This window comes from Parasteatoda tepidariorum, chromosome 9 (assembly GCF_982258835.1).
Source record: "Parasteatoda tepidariorum strain Cologne lab strain chromosome 9, Ptep-v5.0, whole genome shotgun sequence".
NCBI lineage: Eukaryota > Metazoa > Arthropoda > Arachnida > Araneae > Theridiidae > Parasteatoda > Parasteatoda tepidariorum.
Window position 1 is genome coordinate 95,121,163 of NC_141763.1, and position 23,971 is coordinate 95,145,133.

At 30.0% G+C, this 23,971-nt stretch overlaps 1 protein-coding gene across 2 annotated transcripts in view; it reads left to right on the plus strand.

The window, feature by feature from the left end:
* Positions 1 to 23,971, plus strand: part of LOC147804362 (uncharacterized) — a 65,272-nt gene that overhangs the window by 34,325 nt on the left and 6,976 nt on the right. Inside the window, exon 3 of one of the 2 annotated variants that reach the window (XM_087152425.1) lies at positions 3,699 to 3,841. The exons of the other annotated variant lie outside the window; for it this stretch is intronic. The gene's annotated coding sequence lies outside the window, so the exon portion shown is untranslated. The remainder of the gene's footprint in view (positions 1 to 3,698; positions 3,842 to 23,971) is intronic. 2 annotated transcript variants of the gene reach the window in all.

Here is a 23,971-nt window from a genome sequence, read left to right on the forward strand (position 1 = left end):
TATTGAGAAATAGGAAAAAAAACTTGTTTAAATTTTTTTCTATTTAAACTTCTTTTTTTTTTTTACTCAAGAAATTTTCCAGTATTTTGACTTGGGCTCACAATCACCCCTGCTACTATATCTTCACGTCAATAGAGTAAGAAAGGTGAAGTTAATAGCTAACGCAGTTACCGGGCTGAGAAAGACTAATTTCACTTCAGTTTTGCTGCAAAGAGAATGTCGTTTCGGAATTGGTTTCGGGATGTTGAATGGCAAAGGACAATTTTAATCTTAGGTCGTTGTTTTGTGTGTTATTAGCGTCAGAATGTAGAACCCAATAAATTATTTTTTGCTTCCTTTTTTTCCCCCCTTGAAGATTACTTTTCAATGGGACTTGGCATTTTATTTTGTTAATTCTTTTCTGGAGAGACTCCTGCTAATGTGAGATTGCTGGGTATCATTTTGTTCTGAATTCATCCATTAATGAAAAGAAAATCTATTTTAAGAAGAGATTTCACTAATTGTTTTATCTTTTAAGTGATTCGATTTGATTGCGGTATTTCGTATTTAAATAATTATTGTTTAGTATTGTTTGTAATTTTTAGATAAATTCATCTTTTTTATATTCCTTTCAATGTACCTCACTAATTTAATTGAATTTAATTATTTTCAAACCAATAATTCTTTAGTTTTTGCTTTTACAAGTTAAAACAAAGCTTATATTTTATTTTATATTTGGCCGTCTGCCCGTCCAACTTTATTATTGTAAATCATCGAAATTGATAGCGATGTTTCTTCAAAAATCATTTAATTCTTAAAGTATATTTCGTTAGTTTTCTCAACTATTTTTTTCTTAATTTATTGAAATTCTCTCGAAAAATTTGAGCAAATTTAAAAAAATAGTTTTTTTTTTTTTAATTTTAAAATTAGTTTTTATGTTCAAAATAAATTAAAACATAGATTACGTTTTTTTTTTAAAAACTAAAATGATTAATTTATTTTCTTTAATAAATAAAAAATTAAGCGATATTTTGTCATTTTTAAAATGGCGTTTTAATAATTTTTAGATTTATTGTTTTTATTTCTTATAAAATTTCCTTTTTTTATTTTATCGATTTAATTAAAATAAGGATAAATAGAGCAAAATTTATTTTTATTTTCGGTATTGCACTTATTATTTTTTTCTAATACGAAAAAGGCTGACGTTTTTTAGATTTAGTCTATTAATTTAAAAAAAAAAATTCTATAAAATTTTTTTTAAAAATTATTACTTAGTTAAGGGATATTTTAAAATTAGTGGTATTTAATAATCCCGAAAACTGGGAAAGATTTTGCTCGGTTTTCCCGCTATTTTGAAGTATAACGATTATAAAAAATAAAAGAAAGATGAATTAGTTCGGGCAGGGAAGGGACAAATGTTTTCTCCTGTATGTCAGTTGTTTTTCTGATAAGCTGCCGTCAATCAAACTAAAAGGAATGTTGATTTCGTTTTCTCTTCGATTTACGAGAAGGGGGGGGGGGAATGTATTGCACACGCATATCAATGAATGTCCCAATTAAGGAACATGAAACTTCTAGCTAAGGGGATTGACGTGTGAGGTTAATTTTAAATCTACTTTAATTACTCAGTTTTTGTTATCCTTGATTTATTATGATGAATTGTTTTATTATTTCCGATAATGCATTATTTATTATGAGTAAAACGTTTTTCAATCACCAGTTATATTCATCTATTTGCCATCAACTTACAAAAAAAAATTTTTTGGTGAATGAATTCTGATTTTTTAGAAATGCGGTACCATTAGTAAGTTTTCTTGATGTGGAAACACATCTGCTTTCGTTAAAAATAGTCTTTTTATAAAAATAAAATAAAAGGAGAAGATTGTTGATTAGTTTAGGCATATAATTATTTGTTAATAAAAGCAGGTGATTATTTTATGAAAAAGCTTGGGTTTGCTTTTCTTTGAGTTTGACTTCTTAATTATTTTTATTGAAAAAATTAAGCAATGATATTGATGTTATAGTAGTAATGTTTAGAATTAATAGATAATATAATTAATATAAGATAATAAGAATTAATAGATAATAAGAATTAATATAGTAGTAATGTTAGAATTCTTTTGTGATAGATTTATTCCTTTTTATTCATTTTTGATTGGTTTAAAGATTTTCCATAGGTAATTTTTGAACATATGCTAAATTGCGATACATCGCTATATCGCGACGTCTAAAGGACGATGTATCACGATTTAAAATTTATGGCATCACCCAGTCCTAATTGTGGTATTTGACAACTAAGCTATAGTTTTAGTTATTTGGCTACCAATTTTGATAAATTTTTGTTCCTGTTCAGGCGACTATTTTCATGCTTGAGGCTACTAAAAGCAACTATTTTTGACCATTTTTTACTATGGCAACCCTGTTATATGTAATCAGAGTTTTACTCATAAAAGTAAACTGAATGTGCATAAGCGTGTTTATACTGGTGGGAAACCTTATTCCTGTAGTTTCTGTAATAAGAGGTTTTCTAGTCTGACTGAACATAATCACGTTCATATTGGTGGAAAACCTTATTCTGTAGACGTGAAAAGAGTTTTTGCGGAAGACTCATCAAAATAATCAGTTGCACACTCCTACTGGTGAGAAACCTTATGCTTGTAGTATATGCATTAAGAGTTCGTTAGAAAAGTCCTTAGAAGTGCTTAATTTTTGCTTTGTTGAAATAGTGGGATCCCTGTTATTATATGTAATCAGAGTTTTACTAATAAAAGTAAACTGAATGTGCATAAGCGTGTTTATACTGGTGGGAAACCTTATTCCTGTAGTTTCTGTAATAAGAGATTTTCTAGTCTGACTGAACATAATCACGTTCTTATTTGTGAAAAACCTTATTCTATAGGCGTGAAAAAAGTTTTTGCGGAAGACTCATCAAAATAATCAGTTGCACACTCCTACTGGTGAGAAACCTTATACTACTTGTAGTATATGCAATAAGAGTTCTTTAGAAAAGAAATGTTTAACAGTACACGATCACATTCATACTGGTGAAAAAACCTTATTCCTGTAATATTTGTCATAAGATTTTTTCACAGTATGGACAGCTATTTAAACACCTTCACACTCATACCAATGAGAAACCTTATTCTTACAGTATGTGTAATAAGAGTTTTTCGAGTAAGGAGTGTCTAATTAATCACAGTCACACTCATATTGGTGAGAAACCTTAATCAAGTAATAAATTTTTTTCGGGTAGATTTAATCTTGACTTTACACATAGCATTTTAACAGTGGCAACTTTTTTATACATGTAATTACTTTTTTAATTACATCCTTATGTAAGGCTTTCTTTTTAAGCCTTTCCCAAAATATGATGAACCTTACAAAGCTTACTCCTAATACTGCATCATTTTAAGAAACAAGTTGCAAATAAAGTAATTTTCAGAAAAGTTTATCTAAAAGAATAATAATAATTAAATGTAATTTTGACGTTTGGGGCACTTTTGATGTCCAAAGTAGGGACTTGAAGACAATTTTGTAATCGCTCCATAGCCAGTGTTGACTGTCTCTTTTGTCCAGTAAAAAAGTTTTTTGCATCTGTTGGCATAATTTAAGTTTTATTTTATTGGTGACAGAAAAATTGATTACATTTGAATACGCAATACATTTTAATACCATTTATGACTTTTAATTTTTTTTCTTCTCTATGTTGCTCTTTATAGTTGGATGAATTGTTCTGAAATTCATTGTTCTTGAAGACAACCAAAGATATTAGCCAAGAATAAGTGATCTTAAAATTTGTTTCTACTGCCAGCCAGAGAGAAAACAAGGCATTTTCATTACCTTATAGGACTATAATAATACTGTATGCATTATTTATTACTATGATTTTTTTTATTGCAATGTATTTACTACTAAGAATTACTCTAATAATTATTCCATTGCAAAATTTAAATGTTTTTATAACAATTTAAATACTATTTTTGCTTTATCCTTTATATATTATATCCAGTCGTAGTTATTAGTATCCAACAATAGTATCCATAACTCATTCTGAGAGACATTTGAGTAAAATTTGTAATGATGCTTTTCTAAAAATATATTTTAACTTGTCATAAGAGTTTTCACTCTTAAAAAATCTTATGATTGCAGTATATTTAGATCTTTTAAATAATAATTAGCTACATACAGATTAATACAGTTGCATTTTATACGATATGAGTTTTTTAGTGGACAGTAACATGATCAGGCTTAATGTTAATACTAATAAGAATCTTTATTTCTGTGTTATATGTAATAAAAGATTTCTAAACAATAGTAGTCTGACTAGACACAGTCGCTCTCATACTGGTGAGAAACCTTATTCTTGTAGTATATGTCAGAAGAGTTTTTCAGAGAAGAGTAGTCTGACTAAACACTGTCGCTCTCATACTGGTGAGAAACCTTATTCATGTAGTATATGTCAGAAGAGTTTTTCAGAGAAGAGATTTCTGACTGTGCACATTCGCTCTCATACTGGTGAGAAACCTTATTCTTGTAGTATATGTAATAAGAGTTTTTCACAGAAGAGTAATCTAACTGCTCACAGTCGCTCTCATACTGGTGAGAAACCTTATTCATGTAGTATATGTAATAAGAGTTTTTCATATAGGTGTGATCTAACTAAACACAATCGCTCTCATACTGGTGAGAAACCTTATTCTTGTAGTATATGTCAGAAGAGTTTTTATGAGAAGAAAATTCTGACTGTGCATATTCGCTCTCATACTGATGAGAAACCTTTTTCTTGTAGTATATGTCAGAAGAGTTTTTCAGAGAAGAGTAGTCTGACTAAACACTGTCGCTCTCATACTGGTGAGAAACCTTTTACTTGTAGTATATGTCAGAAGAGTTTTTCAGAGAAGAGTAGTCTGACTAAACACTATCGCACTCATACTGGCGAGAAACCTTATTCTTGTAGCATTTGTAATAAGAGTTTTTCAGAGAAGAGTAATTTGACTGTACACTATCGCTCTCATGCAAGGGAGAAACCTTATTCTTGTGGTATATGTAATAAGAGTTTTTCCCAGAAGATACATCTACATAGCCATAGTCTCACTCATACTGGTGAGAAACCTTTTTCTTGTAGTATATGTAAGAAGAGTTTTTCACATAAATGTTATCTAACTAAACACAATTGCTCTCATACTGATGAAAAACCTTGATCTTGTTACTAACGTAATAAAAAATGTTTTGTTTATTTCTTCATTTTAACTCCTATTTTTTCTTATATTACGTAATTGTGTTTGCCTCTGTGTAACTTAATAATTTTAATGAGTGTAATAAGCGATTTTTTGAAATTAAGTGTCTAGCCTTTCATTTATTTTCATTGTAGTTTTTAAAATCTTTCTTCAATCCACTTTTAATTCATTATTTCTTTTTTACTACACATCCCAATCTTTCCTGGAGGTTGGTTATCCTAAATTTAAATTGTTCACACCCTTGCCTCCCTCAGATATTAACTAGCAATGATAATGGAATGGTTGATTTCAGTCTTAGATAAAATGAAAAGCTTTGTGAGAGCACAAAATCTCAACTAAAAAGAACTCCTGCATGCATTGTTGTTGAAATCTTGGAATTTGTTTCAACCCTTTTGTCTCCTCATTTTGTCCAAATTTGTTTGAAGATCACAGATTTTTTGACGGGTTTTGTAGAACTGTATTTTGCAGGGATAAATTTGGTAAAAATTTAAAAAAATATAAATCCCAAAATGTAACTCCTAAACACTTTTTAAGTAATTGAAATTTGAGCATGTGTAAAATGTGTAGTCCCATATGTTCATAAAATGTTATCAATGTTTTAATGTAAGTATGAATGCGAGATTCTATTTATTTAAAATGTGTAAATATAAATCTCACAAGAATAAAAGTCTCTAAAATGTATAAACAATTATTAGGCACTTTTTTCGATTAATCTAATAAGGTGAAACCTTTATTTTTAATCATTTTTTGAAAAACAGCACAATTTCTTGCTGTTACATCAATGAAATGCGTCTATTTACGAATATTGCGGAATCGTGGCACGCACAATTTGTCGCTGGTACAACTCGTCGTGGCAAAAAAGGAAAATTACAGTAGCTTTTTTTACAAAATCTTAATCCATTCATAATCCCTCATAATTCCCAGAAAATATTTTATTATTCTTTTTAAGAAGACTAATTATTAAGCAAAAAACGCTTACTATCGTTTTCATCTGAAACGGGGAGTCACGTGATTATTAACGAACTGATGTTATTCATGTCCATCTGCCGTTCATTTATAATTGTTATGCAATGTAAGCGATTACGTTCTGATTTTTCCTAATAAAATCCAACTATTTTAGAAAGTAAATAACTAAGTGAGAACAAGGATATATATATATATATATATTTATATATATATATATATATATATATATATATATATATATATATATATATATATATATATATATATATATATATATATATATATATATATATATATATATATATATATATATATATATATATATATATATAGTATATATATATAACATAAAAAGCTTCAATTAATCTTTTTATGTTATCCTAATTAATTATTCTAATCGAAATACTTTCTCACACTTTTAAAAGCCACATCCTGTTCATAAATCTATTTTTGGCTCAACTATGCATTTAATTAAAAGCAGGACATTTTTCCCTTTGCTCTGTGTGGGAAACGCTCGATCTATTTGATAAACCAATAAAAACTATACTACGATTTCCCTCTTTCCCTAAATTAAGACATTTTACGGATTTTACTTTGCAAGATTTTCCCTAACATATAACCAAGGAGCGCAACTTTTCGTGTACACTTTCTCATGACTGCTCTGTCCTAATAATTAATAAATAAATTTTGTACCCTCCTTTCCTGCCTAAGACCTGTTTTAATCCTTCCACTCGGCAACGACGTTATATATATATATCTATATATATATTTCTCTTACACGGCGATAAAAAAAAGCCTCATTACAACTCCCCGAATGGCAACGCTAGAAAATCGACCAATGATTGCAGCTAAAAATGTCACATGCCAAAACTAGATGTGATGGTTCAACATATAGCGCTTTTAAAAACGGAAACTGAAATAACCAGAGTGTAAAATATTATGTGCTTATACTCATCTTATTTTTTGTTAAATAATTTATTTATTATATATCAATTTATAGATGGTAACGAGAAGAGTTTTGTGGTTGCTATGGTGACTATTTAGAATGTAAATTGCTTTTTTTTGAGTGAGTGTGAGATTTGTTTTTTGTAACTGCGATGCTGTAATTTTATTGTTTAGTTAATAAATCTTCCTTTTATATTAAACGTGATAGCAGCAAAGAACTTATACGCTTCGCGTAAAGAAGGGAAACTTCTTATACTATCAATGTTAAGTCGTAAGGATCTTTCCCCCAACTTGGGCGCTGAAGGTGTAATGCAGGAAAGCCACCGTTAAGAGCGATTGAAGAACGGGCGCAGATCATTTGATTTTCACCCAATGCACTCATATTTTCTCCGTTAATTATAATCGGATTCGATTTTGCTTTCAAATTTTTTTCAGTTTACAAATTTAGCAGGATTATAATTTATTTTAAAGTAGTAAATTTTTATTTAACTAAAGTAATTTATATTAAAAAAGTAAAAATTCATTAAAACTTTAAAAAATTGAGTAAAATTTATTTTCCCTTGAAAAAAAAAACTTTTTCGCTTTGTTAATTTTTCCATGTGTGTATATGTATAAGAAATGTGCTATATATAAATAAAATTTTTTTAATTATATATACACTTAGAGTTTTAAGAAAATAAACAAGACACTTGTTGCAGTATTTGTTTTATCTTTATTAAACTTATCTAAAAAATATTCTTTTTGGTTATATATTTTAAGAATATACTTTTCAATAAAATAAAAATTATCCAAATAAAATTGTATACATTCTATACAATAAATAAATATTTGAGCAAGTTTATGAAATAAAATAACATGAAATTAAAAAGATGCAATATTGGTTCATTGGAACTGCACTAGGAACAAGTCTGCATTATTTTTGATACATAATCTTTAATTTTAGAATGTCTTGAACACAATCTACATCTGTTGTGTTGTCAGTCTGTCAGTATCAACGTTCAGTAACGATACAATTCTGCTGGCCTCTAATCATTTCTTGCACCTAATATAAAGAAAAAATCACACAGTACGATTAAAGTGCTAATATGACATAAGAATACTGTCTAATTCGAGAACGGAACTTAGAATGTATGGCATTAATAAATTATATGTATTATTTTTCTTAAGTATTAATATTTTATTAAATAGTTTAAAAAAAGTAAGCAGTGTTTAAGGAAAATATTTAGAAAGGAAATTAAATAACAAAACAATTCATTGGGTGATTAAATAACAAAATCAGTTAAATTTATGTTTTACTGGCAGTATCCTCTTCATAGCATGCAGGGGCCCTGGGCACAAAAATATTTTAGACCTATAATGTGTCGTAATGCTTAAAAACAAACTAAAACACTTCACATGCAAAAATAAATCACTTTTAAGATACAGTCTCTGGCCAAATTATTAGACGCATTTTAAGATTCTATGTAAAATTATAATTATCAGGTAATACTATACAGCTTTATTGTTTTCACGCAGCTGAAACCGGTTTCCACTTCTTTATGTTAGTGCAGGGGTAGCCAAACTTTTTTGATCATCGACCCCTACATAATTTTTCGAAATCTCCATCGACCCCCATAAAAGTAATTTTCTGCTAATTAAAATAAAACTCTATTAGATACTGTGTTTGTACCTTTATTTTATGATTTTGAACATTTATTAAAGTAATAGTACGTAGTGTAACAATAGTTTTATGAAAAATATATTAATGCTGAAATATAAATACATTAATATTTATGAAATAATAAGTAATTATAAGTAAGTAGAAATAATAAGTAAAGTAACTACGGATTTATTGCTTCTTAATCAACGCCTGGTGTTTTTTTTTTTTTTTTTTTTCGTGTGCATGATTCGTTATATTGGGTTCCAAAATTGGTCAATTTTAGTCTTAAATCCCCTCGAAACTCCACATTTGATTTATTTCTCTTCTTAGTTAAGATTGAATTTACGTGACTGAAACCGGCTTCAACCATATAGGAACTTGGAAATGCTATCATAAATGGCTGAGCTATTTCGTGAAGTTTTACATGTATTTGCATTATATTTATATTTGTCCAAAATTTGCTTATTGTAAAATTTAAAAAGCGTCTTTGCTTCAAATCCCCATAATAATTCAGCAAGTTCATCTTGCAGGTTGATGTCTACGTTTTCAATTTGAGCAGAAAATGGCACAATAATCCAATCAGGGATGTCAATGTTTTCCAAATCAACAAAACGCAGTTTAAAATCACCGCTCAATTTTTGAAGATTACCTGTATATATTTCCAAATCTTCTTCTTTTATTTCTAATTGTCACATATCTGAAAAATACTGATAATCCTTCGACCAATTGACCCTTCCTCATCGGATCGACCCCCTGGCTCAGATCGACCCCCTCTTATGTTAAATAGACCCCTGGGGGTCTATATAGACCACTTTGGCGACCTCTGCGTTAGTGTATCAGTTGGTTAACAATGAAATGAAATACGTTAAAAATAAATACAAATAGGAGGTGAATCGCCTGAATAAAAATCCATTTGTATGTTTAATTATAAAAGTATTAACATGTATATTAATACTTTTATAATTAAATACATTATATTAATAAATTAACGCGCATGTTTAATTTTTAAAGTATAGTATGTAAACTCGTGCAAATCATGTCTATATTAAAAAACTACAGTGCGTCTATTAATTTGACCTAATTATTATAATATAGTACTTGATTCAATAAATAATCTGTATTTTTATTACATTTTGTCGAATTTATATTACATATAGCCTAATTTAACCAATTGATACACAAACGTAAACAAGTACAAACCGGTTTCAGTAGCGTAAACGTAAATACAATAAAGCTGTGGAAGTATCACCTGAGTAATTAAGATTTTACATAGAATCTAATAATAATTTGGTCTAATAATTTTATAATCGCGTCTAATAATTTGGCCAGGGACTGTATAATGCAATAATTTTAACTAATTTTGATTACCACAAAAACTCAAATAAAGAACTTTTAAACTATGCATAGTTTAAAAAAAAATTGATACGCTAACCAGCTGTAATCCTCATATAATAAAATAAGAAAAATAGTTTTCGGTTGATTTTTTAAGTTTGCTTGGTGATAAAGTACTCCAATTATTGGTGTTTGATAAGCAATCACTATTTGTAGGAAAAAAAATGCATACTCTATAAAAAAAATGTAAGTAATGTTTTTAGTCTTAAATTATTTTTAGTGCAATTTTTTAAAAAAGTACGATTCTCTAGGGTCCCAGGGTATTGCCCTGTGTGCCTATAAGTTAAGGACTGGACATTTAGAGCTAATAGATAAATAAAATATATATATCTACTATAAACCACTCTATAAATATTATATGAATAAAAAGTAACACTTTTTACACTTAACACTATTTAAATAATTTCATATATGTAATGAACTTTCAAAAATTTAAAATGTCAGATTTATAGATCTTTTTCACATTTCTTGAAAAACATTTAAATTTTTACTTAGTTATATACATAAATTTCATTTGTAAATATTTAATTCCGACCAAAAAAGATAAACGCCCTTATGGAATTATACAGAATTTAAAAACCAAATGAAATTAAATTAAAGTCAGACGCTATAAATTAGTCACACATTTAGTTACAATTCTAAGTCAGTCTTATCTAATAGGTTCATATAATCAATCATTGAAAAATAATTTACCGAAATCTTCGAAAATGCTTAACTATTTACTTACATTTCGATATTTTGAGGAAAGCGAAACAATTTCAAATTTGGATAACCGCTCTATTTACATTGCACTATCATAATTCTTTGCTTTGCGCACAGAAGAATCCCTGAAAAATATTGAAAGAAAAAAAGAGGATTAAATCTTTATGAAAAATAAAAACAAGGAGAAAAAAATCAACAGAATTTAGGTTAGACAAAGCGCACTTACTTGTGAGGGATAATTGTCAAATTAACGTCCGCCATTGATTGATTCCTCATGTACTTCTCTCTCCAAACTCTCCTTCCAAAACTAAGGATGATATTGCGCATGCCTGGAGACAAACTTCTCCGCCGTACACGAATCGCTGGCATTGTGCCAAATTTTGTTACGACTTTCGCGAGTTTCCCATCTTTACACTTATACAATCTTTGATAGTAGTTTCCTTAATTATTTGATTCGAAGTCCTTTGAGTTTTACTTGAGGTCAGTTTATTTAGTATTTTTTGACAAGAAAGAGCATTCTCACCAAATATGATTTCTTCCGAAATTCAGTGTTTTGTTTATGCAGGTTTTTCCATCGCAATTCACTTATTTCAGTTTTTAATAAAATTAATTATAGCCAAGATTTTAACCTTTTTAAAGAGATATAAGCTTTAGAAATTTTATCTTAAGATTTTATACTATAGCACATTTCTAATAGGTTTAACGAATTACATGCAATTTATTTGAATTCAAATTTATTTTAATGACTCAGTATTTACTAAAAAGATGTAATTTTTTTTTTAAAGTTGTTATATGGATTTGAGTGATTGTTTTGAATTCTTAGAATTTTGTGCATTTGCAATGTACCGAAGTTAGTAGCGAGCGAAGCGAGCTTGGTTTGCGAAGCAAACCATATAAGATTGCGTAGCAATTTTCTGGGGTTGGCGAGCGTCAGCGAGCAGGGGGCGCAGCCCACTAGTATATATATATATATATATATATACGTTATATATATATATATATATATATATATATATATATATATATATATATATATATATATATATATATATATATATATATATATATATATATATATATATATATATATATATATGTGAGCTTTATTTACCGTATTTTCATCATTGTGCTAAATTTCAATGGTACCCATTGAAATATTGTAAGTAGTAGCACAATTTTCTATCTCTGAATATTTAAGATTTTTTCGTTCAGTAAAAAAAAAAATTAAATGAGTTCTATGGATGTGTGATATTACTTATTTAAATGAGGGAGCCGTCATAGCTCAGGGTAACAGAACGTTCGCCTTCCAATGAGGTGAACTGGGTTCGAATCGAAGCAAATCCCGCACCTAACTCGAGCTGTCTACAGTACTGACGTAAAAATATCAGTGGTAGATAGATGATGGGTTAGAGTCCCCTTGCCGTCAGGCTAACCATGAGATATTTTCGTAGTTTTCCTCTCCATGCAAAACAAATGCGAATTAGTTCCATCAAAAAATACTCCACTGAGGCAAAATTTATCCCAGTACTTGATTTAGAGGTTCCCTTGACTTCTAGATTGGGTTCAAAATTGCAAGGCTACGGGGTTGAACATTAGCTGTTCAACGACGGTTTTAAAATAAAATAAAATTCACATCATTAAAGTTATATTTCAGAACTGAGGAAAAAAAATTATTTCTTTTTTTATTAACTTTTCTTTTATCACCGTTTTTATTATATCAGCAGGTTTCAAGGATCGTTTCTAATGAACATTATTCTTTTACGGGCACTTTTTTCTAAAAATACGGCTTTGTGAGAAAGTTCAATTGCAATTTCTAGCTTTAAACATTTCATTTAAAAATTAAGAATATTTTTTTTTTTATCTAGATTTTTCTTTTTTAAAGTTTTTTGTTTTGTTTTCTTTATGACGCGGCAATTAAGAGAGCATCTATTACATTTTAAACTTAAGTTTTTCTTAAAATTACGGATTTTGCAACTTGAATTTTTTAATAGTTGTTAATCAGTTTTTTATTTATCTTAAATATTTCTAACTATCTATTAAACATTTTTATTAAAAAAAATTTTCCTTATCCCCTTACTAATATTACAGCTAAGTTTTGATTATTTTTAAATGATGACTGAACTTGTTTATATTTTATAACAATCGTTAAACAGCCGAGACAATATTGCTTTCACGACTACTAATAATCATCTCTGTTGCCTTGTAATTTTGAACCAATTCAGAAGACAAGAAAACGCCTGGATCAACACCTCCAGAGGAAGACTTTTTGATGGAATTAATCTGCTGTTGTGTTACATAGAGAGGAAAATCTCTCACTGTTAGTCTGCCGGCAAGGGGACTCCAACCCATGGTCCGTCTACTACTACTGGCGATTTTTTACGTCAGCACCGTGGTTGGAACGAGCTGGGAGCGGAATTCGTATCGACCAGCCGTTGTTAGGATTCGAACCCGGTTCACCTGTTCTGGGGGCGAGCGCTCTATCCCCTAAATCATCACAGTTCTTATATTTGTGATGGCAGAGAACAACTCATTTTAGCACATTTAAACTGACCATTTATAGAAGTAAAGCATTCCTACAACAGGCCATTATGGGTCGGGGGAGTTAAGGGCTCCACGTTTTCGTGACCAACGGTTTTTTTTTTTTAAATTTACTTCCATTTACTTAAATATTACTAATTTATATTAATAAATTTACTTAAATATTTATTTAACGTATCACATATTGGTTATTCTGAAAATATTGTTTTATAATTCCTTATTGTCAGCGCTAAAAGCCGCTATGGCTCAGAGGATAGAGCGTTATCCTTCTAATGAGGTAACCCAGCTTCCAGTCCCAGTGGTGGTTGGTTGTTAAGTATTCTGCGCCCTGCTCGCACCGACTACAGAGTTAACACAAAACGTCTAAAGTTGTAGGTGAATTATAGGTATAGGATACCTTTGCAGTCGTGCTAACTACGTGAGGTTTTCGCTGTTTTCCTGTCCAAGTAACGAAAATGAAGTTCCATCAAAAATCGCTACACGAAGGATAAATTGTTCCATGATACAGGAGTTTCCCTGTCTTCTGAGTAGGGTTCATTATTTACGAGGCTACGGAGTTGAACGTAGATAATCGTAAACACAGAATGGGGTCGACTGTTCAACGACGGTTATAAAATGAAACTAGTCAACTTTTAAGTTTTTGAAGTAGCTAAGTTAACTGCTGACCGACAATGAAGCCAGAATGTAGATTGTGCAGCTATGCAACGCCGGTTACTGACTAGTTATTAACGATTCTTACTTATTAACAATTTTTAACGATTTATGAATTTTGTAATTAATTTTCAAAAATAATTTGTTCTTGTAAAGAAAACACATGAATTCGGTTTTCTCCGTTAATCGACTGTTTAATAGATATATATTTTATAAATTTATTTAAAAGTGTCTCCTCCGCTGAAACTGTTGGAAGAGTATCAGAAGATTCTAAATCAATTTGTGCAGCAATGAAAGAATCCAATTCTTCTACATCATTTAGATCGTGAGGCTGGATTATTGAAGCATTCATCTTCTACGACAAATTAGCTCATGAGGCTGGAACTGTCTATCCTTGTCTACATCTGATGTAGAGGTGTTTTTCCCATGCTTTTATAAAAAAATAAAGGAAACATAAATTAAATTGCTATTATGAAAAAATATCATTTATTACTGTGTGTATGTACTACGATATTTTTCCTTTTCGTAATATTTTTCGTTTTTAATTAATAAAAATATTTTTAAAATATCCATGGCGCTTTCTTTTAGAGAAATGTTTAACACAGTTTTCAGTTCCATATAGTTTCCTAACTTAAGAGATTTTAATCTTCATGAAAATCAAGCCAGAAGCTAACGTACTTGCTTCTCCCATGACTCTCTACATGCTAATGGTTGAAAGCATGCGAAGTGTTACCATAGGTAGAGAGTTTTGCTCTACTCCACCTGACCTGTAGTTCATTTCGATCGCCAATATCATTAAATTCAGTAAAACGACTTCGTTGGCATTAGGTATTAATTCTATTAGAGTTAAGAAGTACATATTTTTATAAGGTGCATATTTTTTTTTCTTTTCATTTATAAATATTTTCCGATGTGGTTTGGATGTTCCTTCAATAAAAAAGATATACCATTTTGTTTTTGCCTGCATTAGAAAGACTATCAGAAAAGTGTCTTTCTTATATTTCATAAGTCACAATAAAGAAGGAACGTTACAATGCTAAACGCTACATAACAACATAACAGACGTCTCTTCCTCTTAAGGTCTGGTTTCTTAGGACAAGCGCCTTATCTGGGCGTCAGCGCGACGTCAACGTCACGCTGACGCCAACAAAATACTGGTTTGTTAGCTCAAGGCCTGGTTTCTTAGAACTAGCGCCTTATCTGGGCGTCAGCGGAAAGTTGACGTAGATCTGACGCCAAAAAAAGACTTTTTTGTTAGCTCAGCGTGAGCAGTCGGTCCAACGCAGACATTATCTCTCATTGCGCATGCGTTAATAACGTAAACAAATATTTATTTTGAATTTGTATTGATTTTGTTATTGTCGACCAGTGTTTTAGAGAACAAATAATGACTTTGTCCAAGAAAAAACACATTATAGCTGAGCTAAATGAAGAGTGCTATGTTTAATGAAGAAGCTATGTTTAATGTCAAAATCACAATCTTGGCTGATTTTAATGTGCTGTTGGATGTTGTCCGCCATTGCTTCTGTGGTTAACGTCACGTTGTAATCCAACTGCAGTTGAGTTGGACGGCAATTGTAGTTCAAGATGAGCGTTTGATGACGTATACTATCAAACTCACAAATGGACCAATCAGAGGTAAGCGCTGATTTCCAGCTGACGGCGTCCTGTCCTAAGAAACCAGGCCTTTAGGATTATCTGAATGATTGTTCATATAGAAATCACAGCTATTCGTCTCATACAACTACGCCCTCTATAGTTCTTTCTATAGTGAATAATGTAGGTGGGTAGAAATAGGCAACTAAATACTGGGTAACATTTGAATCTTGAACAAAAATTATACAAAAAGAGTATTTGTAAAAAATATTTATTCAGTTCATTTGTATGAATATTATCTTATTCTAATGTCTTTATTTTCATCATCATACTGAAAGAATAATTAGAAATTGTGTGAAGAAAAAAAAAGAACAATTGAAATATGGAAAAAAACTTCGTCATAAAGCAATAGTTAGTATTCATGTTGTGTATGATTTAACAAACAAATATAACTTTTTTTTTTTTTTTAACAAACAAATATAACTTTATTGAGAACAAAAACACATAAATACAAAGAATATATATTCGTCGTCAAGAGGAAAATCCTGTCCAGGCGACAAAGAAAAGCAATACAATAAATTTAAAATAGAAATTTAAAAAAAAAAAAAAAAAAAATACAATCATAAATTATTTTGCTCATCATAAGACGTCATATATTGTTGAACACTGTAATAATAGAAAAAAAAAAAAAAATGCATGAAACTATATATATAAAAAAATAAATAAATAAATAAAAAAAATAACAAAGGTAACATACGAAATTCATTTGGATTGGCACAAGACTGGTATAAAAAATCAAATGCTTCCTTTAAAGTGAAAAATAGAGATCTAAATCGTCAATGTTCATCACAAATTGAAATAAAGCACGCTTAAAAGAAGAATATATTTTGATGTTTTGCAACTGAAATGGTAATTTATTATATAATTTAGGTGCTAAGTAAAAAAACTGTTTTCGTGAAATTTCTTTTGTAAAGAAGGGAATCTCATACATTTCAGTTGGTCTCCTTTCAGACACATTAGTTTTTAATTTGCATATTAATTTATTGTTGTGTAAATAGAGTAAAATACGAAAAAATACATTATGGCGAAATGGTAATAGGTTAATTCTTGTATATATATTGGTAGTAGTTACACTTGAATTATTTATATTTAGAGAATTAATAATCTTGGAGCATTTATTCTGAACTGAGATTAAGGGAAGTAAATTAGTTTTATATTCACCGCCATATATTATCGCACCATAATTAATTAAAGAATAAAACCAGGAGTAATAGAGTGCTTTCACAAAATTAAAATGAATTTTATTCTTAAGGTGATAAAATTTAACTAAAACGAAACGCAATTTTTTAACTAAATTGTTAATATGTGTTTTCCATTTTAAATTAGAATCGATATATAGTCCTAAATATTTGATATTGTTTACAGATTGTAGAATATAGCATTGACAATTTTCATTAGTACTTTTGCAGGAGAGAGAGTGAAATTTTAAATTTAAGTTAAATTCTGATTTTCTTAAACTGAAATAAATATATTTAGTTTTATTTAGATTTAAATTTAAGTCATTTATTGTAAACCATTTTGAAATTATGCGTAAATCAGATTGAATTTGAAAAATTAGTTGATTTAAATCAGTGCAAGAATACAAAATTACGGAATCATCAGCATACGTTATTATCTTACCAAAAAGTTTGAGTTGGCAAAAGTCATTGATGAATATAATAAACAATAAGGGTCCTAGAATAGATCCTTGAGGAACACCACGGTTTGAAAAAATATAATTACTAAAATTACTTCGGATTTTAACTCTATGTTCTCTGTTTGAAAGATATGAAACAAACCAATTTAACATAATTCCTCTGAAACCAGCAAATTCTAATTTTTTAATTAAAAGATTGTGATTGACATTATCGAAAGCTTTTGATATATCAAGAAATATAGCTACTGTTGTCTTATTTTCGGCAATACTATTATGAATAAATTTTGAAAATTCCAAAAGAGCTTTTTCTGTACTTTTGCCTTTAATAAATCCATGTTGATTAACAGAGAAAAAATTTGTATGTTTTAAATAATTGTACATTTTATCAGCTAGAGCTTTTTCAATGATTTTGGAAAAAACAGGTAATATTGAAATTGGTCTATAGTTTGATAGGCAGTTTTTATCGCCGGTTTTAAAAATAGGAGTTATGGTTGCTCTTTTTAAAGAAGTTGGAAATATGGATGACTTGATTGAGGTATTGATGAAATTAGTTATAAAATTTATATTATTGAGAGCAAATAGTTTAATTAATTTTACATTAATACCGTCATAGTCAAAGGAGTTTTTATTAGAAAGAGAATTTATTAAGTGAAGTACTTCACAATCATTCAATTCTAGGAAAACAAACGAGGTTAAACTTGGTGAAATATATATTTGCAAACTGTTTAAATTTGGGTTTGAGGTATTGTAGGCATTTGCAAATGATTTATTGAATTGATCAGAAGATTCATAGTCGTTTAAAATATCAGGTAAAGTAAGTGATTTGCTCTGATTACCAATAATACCATTTACAAGATCCCATTTTTGTTTATTTGAATCACAATTTAAAAATTTGAATTTGAAATATTCTGATTTTGCTGTTTTAATTAAGTTCTTAAGCTCAGAAACTATAGTGTTATATGCTGTTTTGTAAATAATATCCCATGGATATTTTCTAGTTTTTTTGAATAGTTTTTCCTTTCTTCGAATTAAAATCAAGATATTATTAGTCATCCAGTTATTTTTGGCTTTTTTGTTTGATTTATGCTTATATTTAAAATTATTTTTTAAATTATTGAGTTTGAAAACAAAACTTCGATATTGTTGATCAAGAGAATCTTGAGGATTGTAATTAAATTTGTAATTTGACAGATAATTATTGAGCTTATTATAGTTGATTGAAATTTTATTTTCAGCTTCCTTAATTTTATTTACCTCATCGTAATGAACACTGCAAAAGGTTGGATAGTGATCGCTTATGTCATTTATGAATATTCCGGATTTGATTGAAAATTTATTTGTTTTTACGAAGACATGATCAATGCAAGTTGATGAGGAATTTACTCTAGTTGGTTTGTCTATGTAATTTTGAAATCCAAATTGGCATAATAAATTAATATATTCATGAGTAATAAAATCATCACTTAGAATATCAATATTTATATCACCCATCAGTATTATATTAGGATATTTAAGCTTAGAGATTATTACTTTAAGTTCAGTATTAAAAAAATCAACAGTAAAATCATGAGATCTATATAAAGATAGAAATAATAAATCTAAAGATTTGCAATAAAGTAATATAGATTCTGCGGAAACAAAATGTATAGCTAACTCTGAAATATCAAGACATTTTTTAATAAAAGCACAAACACCTCCAGAGCGATTATTATTTCTGCAATTAAAGAATGAATTATAACCATCTATTGAGTAAAAATTAGTTTCATTTTGGTAAATCCAAATTTCCGACATAATTATGACACTTATATTTTCAATCATGCTAGAAATATGTGAAATAAAATTATCAAAGTTGGCTCTTAAACTTCTAATATTTATATGTAAAATATTAATGTTTAACTTACAGGTTGAGGTAATAAAAAACTTTAAATCGTCCAAATTTTCAATTTTTAGGCAGTCCGGCACAGATAAAAATGTTTCTTCAGTTGGATGGAGTATTAAGGTCTTGAGATGATTTCACACGTATTATTTTGGACGATTCATCTTTTCTCAGGAATATTTTACCATCATGAACCCAACAAAACTTGAATCCCTTTTCAGATTTAGCCTTACGTGAAAGATAAAATAGATGCTTCAGTTCGGGAGTCAAATGTTCATTGAAGTAAACAGGCATTTCAGTGAATCTGGAGTTGACTTCGCAGGTTGAAAGTTTACGATTTCTCAGTTTCTTTAAGAGCTCATCACGTACAGATTTGGATTTAACTTGAACGATGATGGGTTTAGGTTTATCTTTATTAAAGCTGGGGACTCTGTGAGCGGTGATCAGATTTTCGGATATATTAGTATTCGCAACATTATCAATCTGGGATATTACTTGTTGTATGTCTTCATTTTCACATTCGGGTAAGTTACTTATTTCAAAGTTGGATCTTCGGGAATATTGCTTGAGTTCAATAACTGCTTCTTTTAGTTCATTCAGTTCCTTCTTTATTTCTGCGCTTTCTCTAGTTAGCTGATCATTTTTTGCTTGTAAAGTTTTGTTTACGTTCTGTAGCTCTGTGATAGAATTTTTCAACTCTTGAATTACTTCACTGTTGAATTCAATTGAACGGGTTAAGTCATTGAATTTGTTAGTTATTAACTCTTTTAGGTCTTTATTTTGCTGTAAGATATCCTCGAGAATGTCTGGGCTAGTTGCACTTTTTATTTTCGTTGGATTTTCCTGTGATTTTGAACATTGTGCGCAGGTCCACTTTTGTTTTTTATCAACAGTAAGTCTTCTAAAAGCTCTTTCAGCGAAACCACCACATTGAAAATGAAAAACAGAATTGCATTCACCTTTGCATGTTAATCCATCTGAGTCTTCCAGAATTGGTTCGGCACATGCTTTACACAAAATTTTTGACGAAGACATTGTTTGAAGCAATATTTATGTATAGAAAGCTTGCTTACTAAAACATAAAACATTTAGTACATTAAAAATTGAATATACGAATTTTTTCGGTATTACTTTACAATGAGATATCTCTCTTGTTTTCTCTACTTTCTGTTTTTTGAAAAAAATAAAGAAAATGAAAGCGACATTTTCGGAAATTTTTTCTAATCATGATCTACACCAAAATCATGAGAAACTAAAAATAACTTCATAAAAAGGTACCAATTGGAAAAGTTCAATAATTGGTAGTCACACCAGGGCAAACAACTATAAGGTTTTTTTGTTTAATAGAAGTAAGAAAATGGAAGATTTCAAATGTACAATAAGAGCCCTTGCCTCTCAGTGGAGTGGTTTTAGTTCAAATCCCAATATGACTGGTTGATACGAATTCCGCTTCTGCCTGACAATAATGACGTAAACTATTCTCAGTGATAGACATATCATGGGTAAGAGTCCCTTTGTCTAAAATTAACCATGGGAGGTTTTCCTCTTTATACGCAAATGTTGGTTAGTTCTACCATAAAGTCCACCACGAAGGCACATTTGTTACAATACTTGATCCAAAAATTCTGGTGTCTTCTTGATTAGTTTCAAAATTACAAGGCTATAGATGTGAACATTGGTAGTTGTAAACTCAAAATTAGATTGGCTGTTTAGCAACGGTTATAAAATATAATATATTATGAAGTATGATCTCTTAAAAAGTTAATCATTGCAATACGTGCAGAACAGTATTCAAAATTGGGTTTTTGACATGACAGGTTAAAAACCAGTCGAAATCTTCATAAACTGCCAAAACCATGGGACAAGCCTATTTTTTGTCATTGTGGACATTTTATTAGATAGTAAATCACACACAATACTTGCATTACATATACAGTCAGACCTCGATATAAGGTCATCCGCATATAAGGTCACTTTTCCAAAGTCCCGTCTCACTGAATAGGAATTCTTTGCTACAGATTATCGGATATATGGTCAAGTTTTAAGAATCGTTATTGCTTATAAGGTCAGTTTTATCTGAGGCGTAACATGGTGTCCACCACATGCATAGCAAATTGTTTTCGTCATGCTAGTTTTTTTAGTTCCCTGAATATCGTGGATGACAAAGACGATATTCCTCTATCTGTTCTGATGGAAGATTTGAAAATTCGTGGCCATGCCACTGAAGGGGAGGTTGAACATGGTTTCATTGATGAGGAAATTGCCACCACTTCTGAAGCTACAATTTCTGAAATTATTTTACAAGTTTCACAAGTTGTGGACAATGACAGCGATCCTGAGGCTGCAGTTGTATCCCAAAGGAAAGCCTTCAATGAAATAAATGTCGTATGAAATTTTTTTACAAACCATGAGGGAGCTAAGGAACATTTTGAGAAGTGACAAAATCCGGAAAACACTGTTCGAAAAATGAAACCAAAAACGAGACGAACCTGCATAAATGATTATTTTAAGTAAAGTTAGATGCAGTGTATGTATGTACACTTAGAAGAAATTTGTAAACAGCTTTATTTTGAATCAAAATTTTTTTCAAAAATCTAACTTTAATTCTTTATTAATTCTGTTAAAATTTATTGACTTAAATATTTAATTTATTTCCGATCGTTTTCGCTAGTATTACCATTTTTAAAAAATCATAATGTGTACTATTTACGTGGTTAGTTATAAACTGCTAGTGAATAGGTTAAAAGGTCACCCCGCTTATAAGGTCACTTTTGCTATGTTCCTTAAGGTGACCTTATATCGAGGTCTGACTGTACTACTATATAATTATGATTTTATATAGCTTAGATTAATTAGTTAGCTATTTAATGTTTTTTTCTAAATCACGGCCCGCTTAATACTTTATGATCAATATTACAATTATACATTTTATATTTTTGGTAAAAACTATGAGTTCTTATTATTATCCATCTGAATAGTGATTTTTCTTCTACTACTGATCTCTACTTATAAATTTTTTTTTGATGTAAGTTTCGTAAAAAAATGCCCACTGAAATAGAATTTTCATACAGATTGCTTATACAGTACAGAACCTCTTATCCGAAAACCAGAACGAAATTCCATAAATTTTCTCCCCATTTCTAGAAGGAAAAAAAACGGAAGAAAATATATATTTCTGTATATATTTTTAATTTCATTATTTTTTTCCTTTTTATCTTATTAAACTTATATGTTATGCGTGACTTTATCGTTTTTTCTACTTTTTAAAACTATTTCTAAATAATATTTTTTAAGTTAGGTTTGATAAGCAATAAAAAAAAAGCCTTTTTGTAGCGAAACGGAAAAATCAGTTATCCGGAATCGCGATAGTCCCGATTATTCCGGATAATCGGTTCTCCACTGTATATTTAAATAAGTATTGCTGATACATAGTGAAGCCTTATTTATAGAAATCAATTCAAATCTTTTCTTTGCTCGAAAATTTGCAGTTTATTTTTATTCAGAATTCTTTCCAATAAAAATTTTTTTTTATCTTTGATGAATTAAATGACTATTAATATTCAAAATTATGAGTAAACATAATACATAACATTTTAAATATCGGGTTGAGTAAAAAGTTTTCCGCCAAGGGGAGATACCTCCGTGCCAGCAGCAGCCATTCCCGTGGTAGTTAAACTATTCAGAAATGGGCTTTTGCATTTTAAAGCTGAAAGTTGGAACTACACAACTGTGTAATTTGTTTGTCAAAACTTTATCATTTTGTGCACCAGAAAAGTGTTTGAAATGGAGCTATCACGTAAGCAGATCAGAACGATTATTTACTATGAGTTCCGAAATAAACTCAGTGCAACTGAATGCCACAAGAAAATGTGTGTAAGTTTAGGTTTCAATACTGTTTCTTATGATACAGTAAAAGTTTGGTTTCGAAAGTTTAATAGTGGAAATTTCAACATTGAAGATGAACCACGTTCTGGCCGCCCTATTGAGATTGATTGTGACCAATTAAAGCAAATTATTGATCAAGACAGAAATGTTTCAACACGAACCATTGCGTTAGAGTTTGACGTTTGCCAAAAAACAATAGTAAATGCCTTCAAACGCATAAATTTAACATTTAAGTTGAACCGCTGGGTGCCTCACGAATTGACTGCTGAAGACAAGAGCAAAAGAAAAGCGGCCTGTTTGGTTCTGCTCAGAGATCAAAGGAAAGAGAACATTCTGGACAGAATTGTGACCTGTGATGAAAAATGGGTATACTACAACAATACTAGCCGTAAAGGAGGTAGGTCAGCACCCGGGGAATCAGCAGGTTCGGTTGCAAGACGAACGCTAACTAACAAGAAGGTCCTTCTCTGTATCTGGTGGGATTGTCGTGGAATTATCTACAAGGAGTAACTGAAAAGCGGGCAGGCTATCAACAGTACAATATACAGCAATATGCTAATCAAAGTTAGCGATGCCATTCACGAAAAACGAAAAAACGAGTTCAGAAGGAAGGTGGTTCTCTTTCATCAAGATAACTCCCGGCCACATGTCAGTGCAATGACCGGCTGGACCCTCAACACACTGGAGTGGGATTTGATGCAACATCCACCATACAGTCCAGACATGGCACCTTCAGATTACTATCTGCTTTCACATTTGCAGTTGCATCTTGATGGCACAATCTTCCGTTCAAATGACGAGGTCATAAATGAGGTTGATCGCTTTCTGGACTCGCGCACCTCCCAGTTCTTCGCAGAAGGGATTGAAAA